General features: G+C 38.3%; 1 protein-coding gene across 1 annotated transcript in view; it reads right to left on the reverse strand.

The window, feature by feature from the left end:
- KIRREL3 (kirre like nephrin family adhesion molecule 3) overlaps positions 1–15,797 on the reverse strand; it is a 781,784-nt gene that overhangs the window by 749,824 nt on the left and 16,163 nt on the right. The gene's annotated exons all lie outside the window — the stretch shown is intronic.

A 15,797-nucleotide genomic window follows, 5' to 3' on the forward strand; every position in this document is an offset into this window, starting at 1 on the left:
GTTTTTATGGGAGAAGTTTCCAGGTAGCCACATTGGTTTCTATAAATGCCTCTAACCTCTTTTTCTTTCTTACTAGAATCATTTGTCATTATATTGTTGGAATTTTATTTTTAGAGTCTTTCTTTACTCAAGTCACCTTTGCTTTTGAAAGACTCTCTGGTGATGAAATTATACCTGCCTTTTCTCTGTACTTTTTGAAATCTAATTTCTAAAAAAATTGTGGATACAGATTTATATCTAGAAGGGACCCCATAGATTTTCTGGTCCAACTACCTTCATCTAATAGATAAGGAAACTGAGGTCCAAGGAAGTGAGGTAAAACAATTTCCCCTCAGTTATATAAGCAATGAGTTGGGGATGTGGAACTTGAACCCAGATCTTCATTCTATAGTACCACTTGGTAGGGTAGATGTATGTTTATATCTAGCATCCTATAACTTGGGTCACTAGGTAAAGTTTGAAAATAGATTAATGTCAAGGCTTCTGATGTCACTTCTCCACCAATCTGTCATGACTTGTTTGTTCCAGTTCAGCATGAAAAGAGGTTACTGTGGTTACTTCCTTAGCCTTTTAAAGCAGAAACTTCAAGCAGATAAAGCAAAAATTTATCAGAAACTTTAAGCAGAATAGCATTTCCAGCAGTAATCTAGAGAGATGAAATAATTTATCATAACTCTATCTTGCCTCTGATTCAGTTTCATTATCTATATTAGAAAAGCAACATCCATATCACCCATCTAACCAGGTGTTTTGTTGCATACTTCTAAACTGATACCATATGTTCCTCTCCTGCTTTTTATCTTCTCTACTCCCCTCGCCCCCAACACTTTATGCTCACCTCTATCCTCAGGTTCATGAATTTGTTTCAAGTTATGTGCTCCCCACCCCCACATATAAAGATAATCTCTCACTTTTTTCTTTAATTTTCTTTTTTAAAAGCAGGTATAGCTATTCTTTGCCACTTGATAATAATGAATTCCATCTCACAACTTCTTGGTGATTCCTATAAGAGAATAATTACCCCTATTGCGAGTATTCCTTTAAAGCTTATTTTATTAATCATATTTCTATACCTCAGTGAAAATCATCTGAGGCCACATGAATTGTTTATGACTATCCCCTGACTGTTATTTTCTTTTGAGAATTACTAGATTTCTTCTTTTATCGTTTTTTATCCAGTTTTATGACTTTATCCAACATTGTTTTCTTTCAAGTTTCAGTTTAAAATCTCTTCCATGACATTTCTCTCTTTTCCCATACTCAATACATTCTGCCATATTTCCTTCTACGGTTAGAATCTCTCTTACTAAACCTACAAACTTTTAGTTTTCCGAATACTAAACACCTCCTTCTCCAAGACCAACATGTTCTAAATCTCTGCCAAGCATTTCTCTTTTGAGTTATTTAGATTTAAAATTTACTGTGTAGAAAGATTTGATTTTGGACCCATTTTATCTACTGGTCCTTACACACTATTGGCAATCAAAAAATGGGTGCTACTATGGATGAATATTTATGCAAACAAATTTCTGAGAGTTTGTCCAACTCTGAGAGTGTTCTGTGACAGTAGCAGAGGGTACCAGAGATAGAAAACATGATTTCAAGAGGGAACTTTCCTGAATTGTGCTACTCCCAGACAAAGCTCAACTCCAAACACACACACACACACACACACACACACACACACACGCACAGACTTTCAGAGAAGCTACTATTTAATGACATGGAGCCCAAATTTATCCAGAACAAAAGGCCTGTCTGCAGCCATTGTTTATCACCAAGAAAACATTCCCTTTTTGTTCTATTGTCAATGCTCCACAGACCACATCTGCTTTTGGACAGAGGAGGAGAGACAGAAAGAAACAAATAGAAATGAGAGTGTGAGTTGCTTTATTTATTTATTTTACATATAAATCAGCTAATCTGTTTAACATTCATATTAAAGTTGTAATCACCTTTGCACACATTAAAATACAAACTAGCTCAAGTAATAGGCCTTAAGAACAACATTACAATAGCTATTAACATATAACAGCTACCTTATCAACTTACAACATCCCTATAAAATAATAACCGCATCCAGGATTGATTTGAGGGAAACTCATTCTCCCAGAGCACTGAAGCCTGACATGCTGGCACAGGAAGCTGAGGGTTTGGCTGTTCTTCTTCTGCAGCAATGACAAACTCAGACATAGGGGGATGCTGGAGGGAGCAAAGGAGGTGATAATACCCTCCCTCTCAGATTTAAGGGGGGGTGCAAATATAACATATACAATGGAATTTGCATACCAACTAAATTACAAGCTCCTTGAGGACAGGAACACTGTCTAATTAATCTCTACATCTCTCTCTCATGTTTAGTACAAGCCATTGCACAAAGGAGTACATTGCTCTTAATGAATGTTTGTTGACTTCATGGATGAATGAATGAACCTCGAGTTGGCCATTGGGCCGGGAGCCAACTAACTTGATTTTCTACTGCTCTCCACAGTCTCAGGGGTGATGCTCATTACTGGTTTATAGAATCAGCCAAAGAGGATGAATTCTAGGAATCAATACCAAGCAAGAACCCAAGTTCCAGGAAAAGCAGACTAAGAGATTTTGAGAGCCAGTCCTCATTGGAAAGTCAGGGACTTGTATGCTATCTGAAATGAATTATGGGGGAAAATAAACTTAAATAAAATGGGAAATTATTAATAAATCAATAAACATTTATTAAGTGTCTATTATGTTCCAGGCACTACAGAACAATATTGTCATACTGTTGTTGCTATTTGATTGGTTCAGCTCTTCGTGACCCCATTCTGGGCTTTTCTTGGCAAAAAAACTGGAGTGGTTTGCCATCTCCTTCTCCAGCTCATTTTACAGATGAGATAACTGAGGCAAACAGAATTAAGTAATTTGCCCACGGTCACACAGCTAGTATGTGTCAGAGGCTGGATTTGAACTCAGGTCTTCCTGACTGGAGGCCTGTAATGGTAAGGAAATTTGAAGATCTTCCCTGCCCTTAATGGGCTTCACTTGGAGCCCAGTAAGAGAAACTTGCTTAGGGGAGGCTTATTTTTCAGGAAGGCCCATACTTTTTGTTATTTTGTAATTAGGGAGTAGATCACAAAGGTTGTGAGGCCCTCTGACCCTGAAGAAGGGTGTATATATATGCTCTTGAGGTGAGGTTTTGCTTTGGGGCTTCCTTATTGGAAGAGTTGTGTGATCTGGCCAGATGAGACTCTGGGTAGCTGCTGAGGCACTCCCCACCCCCTGCCCCACTTTGAAAACCCAAATGTTGGTGCTTCTCTCTCTGGTAACTAACTGTATGTATGTGATGGTCAGACAGTTAGAAGCCCTGTCTGTTGGTCTGATGAGCTGTGTTATTTTCTCTGTTTGTATTTTTTGTCTGCTTGTAATTTCTGTTTGTATTTTTTGAAGTTCAAGGTGCTGACTTTTTCCCCTGAAATAAGTGAACTATATATACATTCAAACAAAGTAGATTGTTAACCCCTTTTGAATTGCTTTTCTTTAGAAAAGCAGATCAAAGAACCCGTGCTAGCAGCCATCCTGGGTATGCTAGGGGGCCTACTGTCACAAGGTCTAGTGCTCTATCCACCATGCCACCTAGCTGTCCTTATTGTCATGGAGACCCTAACTAAAATGACAAGTTTATACATTTTATTGATAGCTCTTAGGAAATAAGAGGCTCCCTTTCCCCCTAAGGCTTGGAGTTTTTTTTTTTCCCTTTACCATTACATCCTCCTCTTCCTGCACTCTATGGTCCAGCCAAACTGATGCTGTGGCTGTCCCTCATACAAGGACTCCAGCTGCCATTCCACTGCCTTTGCAGTGGCCATCCCTCCTGCCTGGAACCACTCCTTCTTCACCTCCACATGGCAGTCTGCCTCAAATCCTACAAGACTTAATCCAAGCACCACTTTCTACACAAAGCTCTTCCTTAATCTCCCATCTCCCAGTGCCCTCCTTCCCTGATATCTTTACATTTAACTGCCTTGTTTTTACTTTGTATGTATTTATATATCAGTATTTATACTGTTGTCATCCCCAATAGAATATAAACTCCTTGTGAGCAGGATCTGCACCTTTTTTTTGGAGGGGGGAGGGGAAGAAGGGAAGGTAGTGGTTGTATCTGGAACACAACTGGTGCTTAATAAATGCTTGTTGTTCATTGCTTGCTTAGTTCTAGGACTGGAGGGGGGTTGGTAAGAAGGAATATAGGTTAGAGAATTGAGCATAGCTAAAGTGCAATGTTTTCTAAGTAGATGCATAAATTTTCACCTAAAAGCTGATTAGGTATCCTATAGATGTTAATACCTATATGCCGAAATACTCAGAATCAAGTGATTTCCTAGAGAAAGACAACTCCTGGCCATCAGTTGATAAGAATAACAGCTAGCATTTATATAGTACATAAAGGTTTGTAAAGCACTTTACAAATATTTTCTTATTTGATCGTCACAATGATCTTGGGAGTTAGGTCCAATTATTCTCCTCATTTTATAGATGAGGTAACTAAGGCAGGCAGGATAAGTGACTTTCCCAGGGTCACATAGCTAACAAATATCTGAGGATGGATTTGAACTTAGGTCTTCCTGATCCCAGGACTAGAGCTCTATCTATTCTGTCATATAGTAGAAAAAACATTTACTAAATACAGTAGTATACAGTCCTATGGGAAAATAACCAACAGTCATTATAGACAGGAAAGTCCTATTACATTTGACTCAGAGGACAAAAGACATAAGCTATTTCAGCAGATTAGGCCCGGGGTATGGGAGTAGGGTATATAGCAATAGCTGAGGCTATTGGACATACCTGTCATTCCTTCCCCAAACCTCAAAAGCTATTATTACTACCCAACTTGGCAACGATCAGACAACAAGCAATGGACTTTCTTATTCTGAGAAAACTCCTTCTCTTCTGTGGCATCATTAAAATGTTAATCCATTTGTCTGGGTGTTTGAAGAGACCTCAGGCCATTCAACCTTCAATAGGACCTTACCTATTCAACCCTCTCTCCATGGAATAGCTTCCTTCTCCCAGGGACTGTGGAAAAGTGGAAGGAGGCCTTTATCTCTCTCCCAGAGGGCATCTTCTCTTTCCCTGGCCTCCATCACTCTGACCTGCAGCCCGTTTGGTTCCTCTGGTTGGGGTATCCAACATAGATAACAGAGCTTCTACATAGCCCATTCCCTGGCTGGGTTATTCTGCCAGGGACAGCAGACTTTAAACGCCTCGTTAATATTCAAATCTATTCAAGTCATTTCAATTTGAATTCTATGCATATTATCAGATAGAACAAAATGCAAATATATACAAATTCATCCATATGAAGAAATAAATAGGGGAAGCTCTGCATAATGGGATTATAATCATTCGAGGGCATCTCTTTTTCCCTTTTTTCTTTTTCCAAGAATGGGCTGTGACTTTGGTACCTGGGATTGTTTAGACCAGAGTCAACAGGTTAGACTTAGGTTCTGTAGAGGCTGAACTTTGTGTGGAGGACATAGGGACAGGACCTGTGATTTCACTGATAAAGAGAACTCCCAGTTAAGGAAACTCCATCCACAGATGTAGGTCAATAGCTTTTATGATCTTAGAGTCTTACAGAGTTTCCTGGAGCATTGTGAGTTTAAATAACTTGGCCAGGATCACACAGTCAATGAATGTTAAAGATGGCAGGATCTGGACCCAGATCTTTGATTCTAGGGCCAACTCTTCATCCAAAGATGCACACGGGATTAGAGTGGTCCAGAGCCTTGGGTTCTTGCACTATTTCTGCCACTAATTCATTATGTGAGCTTGAGTAAGCCCTTTCCTTCTCTACACTTCACTTTCCTCATTTGTAAAATTACTGGGCTGCTTTAAAAACAAGTTTTTGAAACTGGGGTCTCCAAACTTTTTAAATAACTATGCTAACTGTATTTCAATGTAATTGCTTTTCTTTTTAATCTTGTGTATTTTATTGCATACATGTAAAAATTCTGTGAAGGGGTCTATAGGCTTCACCAGGATGAAAAAGGGATACATAAGTAAAAAAAAAAAGGGTTAAGAACCCTTGGCCTGGATGATACCCAGGATGATATTCAGCCCTAACATTCTGGGGAGGTGTTCAAATTTCATGGAATAGCTTTCTCTTTCTTCCTGTTATTAAGATGGCAGAAGAGTAGGTAAAAGACAGAGTATAATCCAGACTCCATTAGTAGTAGTACATCTGAAAAACTATGGAGCTAGTATTTCAAAGATCATTAGACCTCCTACTATCAGTGCTATGCATATTACAGGTTAGAGAATTCCCAGACTGGATCAACTTCTTGTTAGCCGTTCACCTCCAGGCCTTCTTAACAAGTTTCTTTTCCATTGGGAAGCTTTAGTTTTGCTATTTTTCTGTATTCTTTTGGGAAAGTCTCTAAATCCCTTAAAACGTTCCAGCATTTCAATTAAATTTCAAGTTATAAATAATTCAAAATGGTGGCTGAAACAAAACGGACACATAGTATATTTCATTTGCAATAGTGCTAGCCACACAAGTCTGCTTGTAAAACTCACATACACAGTCTGTCCTCCTCACCTCAACACTTCCCCCTCTATTCATTCCCTTTGGACTCAGCCTGAACTCTCTTCTGACTCAACCCAGCAGTCAACAGAATGTGGACTGTGAAAGGGAAGCATGGATGACCAACTTTCAAGTAATAAAGAATGGACTATAGCAAACTAAATGTGGAAAATCCCCTTCCCTACATGTTTGTTGTCTTATACTGATATTTTTATCGCTGTCTCGTTCCAATTAATCCACACCTCAGGAGGGGGTCGGGGGATGTGACATTTTAAAAGAGGGTTCCCATAGTCTATGCTAATGAAATAAAAGTAAATTACTATTAAGGCCAATTTGCAGAGGTTTAATTACAGAATCTGATAGATATTCCCCTTAATGTTTTCTCCATGAGTTCTAGGAATGGTTGTAACTGGTAGTAGAGCTATTTTTTAATCTGAGCATAACTTATACTAAGTAATGGAGTAACATTTGAAGAGCAATTTTATATGGAGTGCTCTTTCTCCAGGAATTTCAGAGCACCCTATACATATAAATCAGACTTCATTCTCCCTTAATTTACAAATTAAGCTTGCAACCCAGGAGTTATGCTCAACTCTTTGCTGTCTCTCATCTATCTCTCCAATCTGTTGACACGTCCTGTCTCTCCCTTCATAGCAGTTCTCATATATGCCCCCTTCTCTTCTTTTATTTTTTTATTTTAACTAATTAATTAATAAATTTTATTTAAAAAAATTTTTTTTGCCCCCTTCTCTTCTATGACACAGCAACCACTCTGGTGCTCGCCTTTACCACATCCTTCCTTGACTATTGAAATAATGATCTCCTTAGTCTCAAGTCTTTGCCCACTTGCATTCATTCTCCATTCAAATGTCAAAATGATCTTCCTAAAGCATATGTCTGACCATGTCACCTCACCTCCACCACTATCCAATAGATTCCAGCGGCTCCCTATTACTTCAAGAACCAGATGTCAAATCTGTTTCAAGTTCCTCATGACCTGGTTTCCTTCTACATTTCCATCATTCTTACATGGTGTTCCCCTCTACATACTCTGTGATTCAATGACCCTTTTTTGGGGGCTATTCTTTGTACAAGACACTCCCTTTCCGGATTCCATGACTTTTTGCTGGCTGTCCTCCATTCTTAGAATTCTCTCTCCTCCTCTTCATCTCCTGGCTTCCTTTTAGTTTCAGCTAAAATCCCACCTTCTATAAGGAACCTTTCCAGACTGCTACTGCCCCATCCCCCTTAATACCAGTGCCTTCCCTCTGTTAGTATCTCCGATTTGTTCTGTCTACATCTTCTTTGTACATAGCTGTTTTCATGTTGCCTTCTCCATTAAATTGTAAGCTCTCTAAAAGCAGGTTTTATTTTGTTGGGGTTTTTTTCCCTTTCTCTTTCTCTGTATCCCCATTACTTAGCACAAATCCTGGTATATAGTAAATATCTAATAAATGCTTGTTGACAGATTAAAAAATAAGGAGACAATTGAATAATAGCTCATTTAAAAAAAAGCACTTTCACAAATGCTTCCATCTTTGATCCTTAGAACAGCCTCTGAAGTAGGTAGGCCAGGCAGACCTACAACAATTACTATAGCAAGTTGGTGATGGAGCCAGTACAAGAGCACTACTTTCCAATGCTCTTCCTTCCCATTGCCTCCCTTAGCACCCTGCTAAAGGTGATGGGTGATCTGCAACCTCTGACCTGCTGGACACCTGGCCCAAGTTCACCTGAAATAGTCAAATGCTAACAGATTCCTGTGGAAAAGCACCACAGGGCAGAGAAGGATTCTTGTATGGGAAATCCTTCTATATTTTGCTCACTTACTACCAGCCAGCCCTCTGAAGTCCCAACTTCAGGAGTACTATTAAGCTCTGCTCATTATGACTCATTTTTATTGCATGGCCTCATTATGTGACGAAGCCTGTGCACAGAGGCCAGAGTGCTGTAGTCTCTGCCATCATTACTGTAGCAGAAATACTGCCCTTCAATCAGGGATACTGCTCTATGGATATTAATTTCCTCTCTCAGGGAATGATGACCCAGTAAATATTCTCTGGACTTTCTCAGTTTCCAACATGTAGCTGAACTTTCTTTGCATATAGCCCCTTAGAGGCAGGGATTATAGGCCCCAGTTGTTTGTGGACTCCATCTCTAATACCTGCACCGCTTCCCTCCTACCAAATTATTATGTAGATAGTTTGGATTTACTCATCTGTGCATATGCTGTGTCCTCTTAATAGATTATAATTTCCTTGAGGGCAAGGAATCTTTTGTTTTTGTCTTCATGTGGCTAAAGCCTATTATAAGTAGCTTATGGAAAGGTTTGTTGACTTTAATTATCTTATCAAAAGGATACTCTCTATGTTGTGCTCAGACACAACAGCAATATTTCTTAAAATCCAATGATAAATGACATGGATTAAGAAAAGAAAAGATGGTGGAGTAGGTCAGAAGTTTCCAGGCTCTCCAGATTTCCTCCACAAAGACAGAAAAATGCCACGAAATAAATGAATGTAGAGAAGCAAAAATAAAGAGAGGAAAGTAGTTGTCCTCCTAAGATAACTTGAGAGGGCCTCAGAAAAGATAGTGGTCAGCCACAATATCTAACATGTATTAAGAACTTGGCATGTTCAAAGCATTGTCCTTTCCTTCATGGAGTATAAGGTCTAGGTCAGGCTGACATCAACACAAATAACCATAATACATAATAATACAAGATAAATGGATCGGAGAGTTATTAGAAAAGAAAGCTATATGAGGTGAGAGTGGGAAGGTTATTACCAAGGTCACGGCCAAAGCTACGGATTAGGGATCACAGAACAATGTCCAAAAAAAAAAAGTGACATTAGGGTTTGATTTTAAAGGCAGGGTAGAAATTCAACAGGTAAAGAGAAGGAAGAAAGATCTCCTTGATAGAGGAAACAGCCTGAGGAAGAATAGATTGAGTCTGAAATAGCACTCCTAGATATAAGGAGTACAGAGACCAGAAGGGGAAGGCATCTAATGAGTGTCTCCTGAACCTAAATGTCACTTGGAACCAATGAATGATGCTATGAATAATACTCTGACCTGGGGGGTCAGGTCTCCCAATGGCCCATTACACTGCATCCAGTACCTGGGCCTGGGTTATAGAAAAAACACTAGACTGAAATTGGGAATTTTGGGTGCTAGTCCAAGTCTGCTGCTAATTAGCTTTAAGTCATTGAGCAAAACAGCTTCAGGTCTCAATTTCTTTATTTATAAAAGGAAATAGTTGCTTTAGACATTTTCAGTAGTCCTTTGCAAATTCTATAAGACTATGAATAAATACTTGAATGATAACCTAAAAATTTCAGCTTTTGGGGGGATGATGTAATTACATCTAATAGAATGTTAACTCTTTGAGGGCATGGACTTTTTTTTGCCTTTCTTTGTACTGTGAACACTTGGCCTAGTACCTGAAACATAGTAAGGATTTAGTAAATGCTTTCTGATTGATTGATGATAATATTTCTCTCAGTTGTTCATGATGGATTGAAAGAAGATTATATTATTGTTGGTGTTAGTCTCTGTAATCTAGGGAAGGCCTAAAAACAACAACAAAACATTCTATCTCTCTTTATATCCCTTGGTGTTCTCTGTCTGTACCCCTCTAAAAATCAATCAATCAACAAACATTAGTATTTTATTAGATTAGATTTTATTATCCCCATTTCACAGATGGGGAAACTGAGACTCAGAGAGGTTAGGTGATCTTCCCATGATCACAGTGTTATAAGTAGAAGCTGCAATCAGGCCTTTCTGACTGAAAACCCATTCAGTACAATGTGCTGCCTCTGGCTACAGTTGTCTCAGCACTCTTCTAATGAGGTGATAGTGGCTGGGGATGTTAGCAGTCCATAGATCAGTAGTCATGAAGATGAGGGCTGGTGGGGGTTGAGGGGTGGAGGGTCTTTAATTCTGGCACTGACCCCATCTCTCTCCTCCCTAGATTGCTGAATTCATTGGCTCCTGCATTTGGCTTCCCACTGGTGATTTAAGCTGAAGAAATAGGCCCAGAGGCCTAGTGATAGGAACATCTTTTTCTATGAATTGAAAAATAAAGTGACAGTAAGCAGCCGGCAGATCCCAGTTCACAATGAAGTGAATATCAGTGTCGGTGGACGTATTGACCTTGAAGTTTTAAAAGGCAGAACAAGAATTCTCAGGGCACATTATTATATATATTCTGAATGTCTTCACTGTATAAAGCAGAAAATCAATCCATTATGGACATGAGCATCTCTAGTGTATAGGGTTTTCTTTAAAACAAACATTCTAAAATGCAGGTGAAACATTGTGCTAGAAGAAAATCCATGGCTGTTCTCAGCTGTGGAAAGGAACATGATATTCTCTGTCTCATCATGGACCACTGGATTGAATGACTGGATTCTATTACATGGGAGTTTTGGGAAGAATGGAAAGTCACATAACCTAAAGAACAGCTCTCAATTTTAAATTTCCTTCTTCGTCTTAAGGAATGCAATGGTTTGAGCCATAGGATCTCCAAGTCCCCATGATGCACGTGGAAGCTTTTCTCCAGTATGATCCAGTGGATAAAGCACCGACTCTTAAGTCAGAAGACCCAGGTTCAAATCCTGCTCCTGATACTTATAACCTGTGAGATTTTGAACAAGTCATTAAACTTTTCTGGGTCTCAATTTCTTCATTTGTAAGTTGAGGGCAATATGGCTTCTGAAGACTCTTTCAGTTCTAGAGCTATGATCATCCTCAAAGATTCATTTCTTGTATATTTTTGGTTTTCCATCCATGGGTGTTAATGAATAAATCTTGTTCTTCATGTTTATCATGTCTTTCCCCATGGGAGAAAGAAACCTATTAACTACTAGAGGTAGCTTGTATGGGTCAGGTAGATATCCACAGAGCAAAATTAAATTCTTCTAGGCAGCTCAATGTAGTCTCACCATGGAGATTGAGAAGAGGTCAACAGGCTATGGAAATCATAGAACATTAAAGTGGAATAGAACCTTGGAGGGCATTGAGTCTGGCCCCCATCTTTTATAGATGAGGAAACTGAAGGTGAGAAAGAAGGTGAATACAAGTTCACACCAAGGGAGAGGGGAAAAAAAAAAGATGTGTGTATGTGAAACCATAGACCATGTCAAGTTGTAAGGGGCCTCAGAGGTTGTCTAGTTGATAGGTCAAAGATACAGGGCAGAAAGAGACATCAAATGTCATCTAGCCTAGTCCCCTCATTTAACAGATGAGGAAATTGAGTATGAGAAAGTGAAGTAGGTAAGCTAAGGTCATACTTGAGAAAGAGAGAAAGTAAGAATTATGTGTATAAGGAACATAGATTTGGAGTTGGAATGAGCTATAGAGATCACTTATTTGAACGCCATCATTTTTTCAGATGAGATAACTAAAGCCTAATATGATGAGAAAACTCAGAGAGTAAATAAAATAAGCCAGTATCCAAACTCTGGTCTCTTGATTTCATCCCATAATTCTTTTCACTATGTCACATAGCTGCATACTTACTCCAAAGTAAGCCAGGGAAAATACAAATGGAGGATATTACAACATTCTCCAGGTATATGAAGTAATTATCTTTCTGGGACACTGAAGTACCGCCATGAAAGGAGACAGTTATTAGATAACCTCTAATATTCCTTTGCCTTTAAAGTTCTTCCTGAAAAAGAGATTCCACTGCTAGGTATATACTGCCAAGAAGGTCAATGACAGAAAGGTCCCATATACAACAAAATATTTATAGCTGCTTTTTTTGTAGTAGCAAAGAACTGGAAACAAAGAAGATGCCCATTGATTGGGTAACAACCAAACAAATTATGGTGAATGAATGGAATGGAATGTTGCATTCTGTAACAACACATATAATTGTGCAATATATGACAAATACCAAGAAGCATGAAAAAACTTATATGAATTGATGCAAAATAAAGAAGGTAGAACTAGGAAAACAATATACATAAGAACTATGACAATGTAAGTAGAAAGAACAAGAATAAAACAATCAAAGCTAAAAGCTGTAGGATTATACTGACCAAATTTAGCCCCAAAGAAGAAGAGATAATGAAAAGACCCTTCTACCTGCTTCTGTTTCATTGTAGAGGCTGGGGACTATGGGTGTAGATCGCTACATATTTAGTACATAGATTGGTACTATGTATATATGTATATATGTGCATATACATATATACATAAGTTTGCTAAATTGCTTTTCCTCTCTCTTTTAATTCTTTATTAAAAGGAATTTCTCTCTTGGAGAGGAGGGGGAAAACATATTGGGAAATATAGGAGATGGAAAATGGAAAAAATAGTAATAAAAAAAGAAAACGTTTAAAAAATAGGTTCCAGGGGTGGGGAAAATTTTGGGTCAAAAATGTTTGTGGGTTTTAGGGCATAGCTGAAATCAAATTTAGAAAATGAGTTTTTCTGACTACATACCCTGCACTACCTGTTTTTGTCTTCCTATGTTCAAATCTGACTTCAGATACTTACTAGCTATATGATTCTGGGCAAGTAGCTTAACCTTGTTTGCCTCAGTTTCCTCATCTGTAAATAAGCAGGAGAAGGAAATGTCAAACCACTCCAGTATATTTGCCAAGAAAACCCCAAATGGGGTCATAAAGAATCAAACACGATTGAAAAATGACTGAATGATCCACTTTTAACATTGATTTCAGTTCCGGACTAAAATCTACCAATAAAAATGGCACACTAAGTGTTATGGGACACCTAATAATAAAAGGTCATTATTAAAGAATGTGACTTAAATCAAACTTAAAGAAGAATGTGACATTGGGGTTTGGGCTAAAAGTACATATAAAAATGCATAATGGCATCTAGGGAGAGTTGCCACAAGACACAGAAAGCATCAAAAAACCTCTTTTGCTGGATCTTTATCACCAAATATGGGTATTTAGATTTGGACATAACTGAAAAAAGAACTAAACAACAACATATATGTAAGAGTGGAATCACCCAAATTCTGATACCTTAACTAGGTGAAAACACATTTCAACCAATCAAAAGACTTTAGACTAAGCATGAAATGCCTTTGAAAGTCATACAAGAATCTTCCTATCACCAGGCCCAACACTTGATTCACTGTGTCACCTGGTTGCCCCAAAGTGGGCTAAGTTGACTCATTTTAAAAATATGATAGGATTTATCTATGAATTGAATTTTATTTATAATATGCATTGATAGTGATAGCCAAAGATCAATCAGAATACCATACAGAATGAGATAACAGCTAGCAGTGATAATACTTTGTATACTTTGATGCTCCTAATAGCTCTATGAGGGAGAAGGCAAGTTCATTATATCCACTTTACAAATGAAAAAAGAAATGAGGCTCAGAGTGTTGAAGTGAATTGTTCAATGCCATATAACTAATCAGTAACAGATACAGCCTTCAAACATAGCCTTTCAGATCCAAGGCTTTTTCCGTGATATCACAACTTGTTGTTCAGTCATTTTCAGTTGGGTCTGACTGTTCGTGCCCCCATTTGGGATTTTCTTGGCAGAGATACCAAAGTGGTTTGCTATTTTCTTTTTTAGTTCATTTTGCAGATGAGGAAACTGAAGCAAATAGGTTTAAATGACTTATCCAGGGTCACACAGCTAGTAAGTATCTGAGACTGGATTTGAACTCAAGTCTTCCTGACTCCAGTTCCAGCACTCTATCCACTGTGCCACCTAGCTTCCCTCATATCACAGCTACTTATTTAATTTACATCTTCTAGATGACATCTTGAGATTCCTTTTATCAATGGGTTCAGGTTTGTTATTTTTTAACTTTAAAGACAATCATTCTATGAACTCCTCTCCGTTTTATTTGACACTTAAGGAAATCTGACAGAGTGCAAAGGTAGAACAGATTTGATGTCTAGCTAGCACATAGGGGCCACCATGCTAGTGATACAATCAAGGTCTTCTAGTGGGAACATGATTTTAAAAGGAGGGAATTTGATGTCTTCAACATAGAAATCTCTCTGCCCTTCACTCTTCCTCCTTAGCCCTCTGATTCCATCTAAAGAAGCTTGGGAGACTTCAAAGAACTTTCATGATTGTGCGTTTATCGTGGATGTATATCTTAAACCAATATTATGATTTTAAGCATGACCATAGTAGCTGCTGAAATCTTCTAAAATGATTTCTGGCACAAGGCAAGATATACCTGGCGAAGTCAGAGCCTGGGAAAACAGAGAATTGAGCAGTGTTCAGGCTTATATACATTCCAAGAATCTTTTTTTTTCTTTCCCCTTCATTTCTAACAACTCTTATTAATCATTTCAGAAATGTGTAGTCTCCTGACATTTTTACTATTATAGACTTGACGAAAAGGAGGTTTTTGATGTCCTGGAATGCCTTTTTATGTAGAGTGGCGCCTTTCCTACTGCACATTGCTAACACTGGGGGTAACCTCTCCATAAGTAGAACACAGTTTAATTTTTAAAATTTTTTTGAAAATGCACTGAAGAGAGAACTGGTGATGAATTATTGTTAAGAAATTGGGGCTCAGTATTCAAAATGCTAGGCTAAGATGAAGTTAGGATATGTAGTAAGCACAGCCACTAGCCATCTAAAAGAATCTTCTAAATGATCATTTAGCTTTTTATATTGGTAGAAACATGCATTGCCATTTTTATTAGCTCCTTCTCCCAACAACCTTAGTGTGAATAAAGGAGTGGGGAAAGGGGAGATGGCTACCCTGGTTTGGAAAAACCTTATGTAACATCTTATGGACTCTACAATCAAAACAAAGTGATAAATTATATGATCTACCCTTTGGAAAGGGTAGATTACAAAAGCTTAGCAATGGATGGGATCATAGAGTTATCTTTTCCAAATGCCTCATTTTACTGATGAGGTAATTAGGGCCCCAAAAGGAGAAATGACTTGTTCAATGTCACACAACTAATAAGTAGCAAGACCTTGATTCCACACCTAGCACCTAACACAATTTTTAATATGCCAGATGGCTGGCCAACTCAGTGCAGTCGCTTAGGCTATATAAATGAATATAAGATGGAACTGAGTTCCCTAATTCTAGCTCTGCCACCCTAGTAAAAGCTCCCACTTTCTATAACCAGATCTCATTTGTGACCCCTCTCTAGTTCTAAACCCAGGGTGTCTAAACTCATCTCTCCTTTAGTTCTTTAAGAGATAGGAAAGCTGGGCTGCTTCCATTCTTGAGGTGAAATGGGTAGTTTAGTTT

The sequence above is a fragment of the Petaurus breviceps genome, unplaced genomic scaffold (genome assembly GCF_028583685.1).
Source record: "Petaurus breviceps papuanus isolate PSGF00001 unplaced genomic scaffold, PetGlider_PUasm1.0 91133, whole genome shotgun sequence".
NCBI lineage: Eukaryota > Metazoa > Chordata > Mammalia > Diprotodontia > Petauridae > Petaurus > Petaurus breviceps.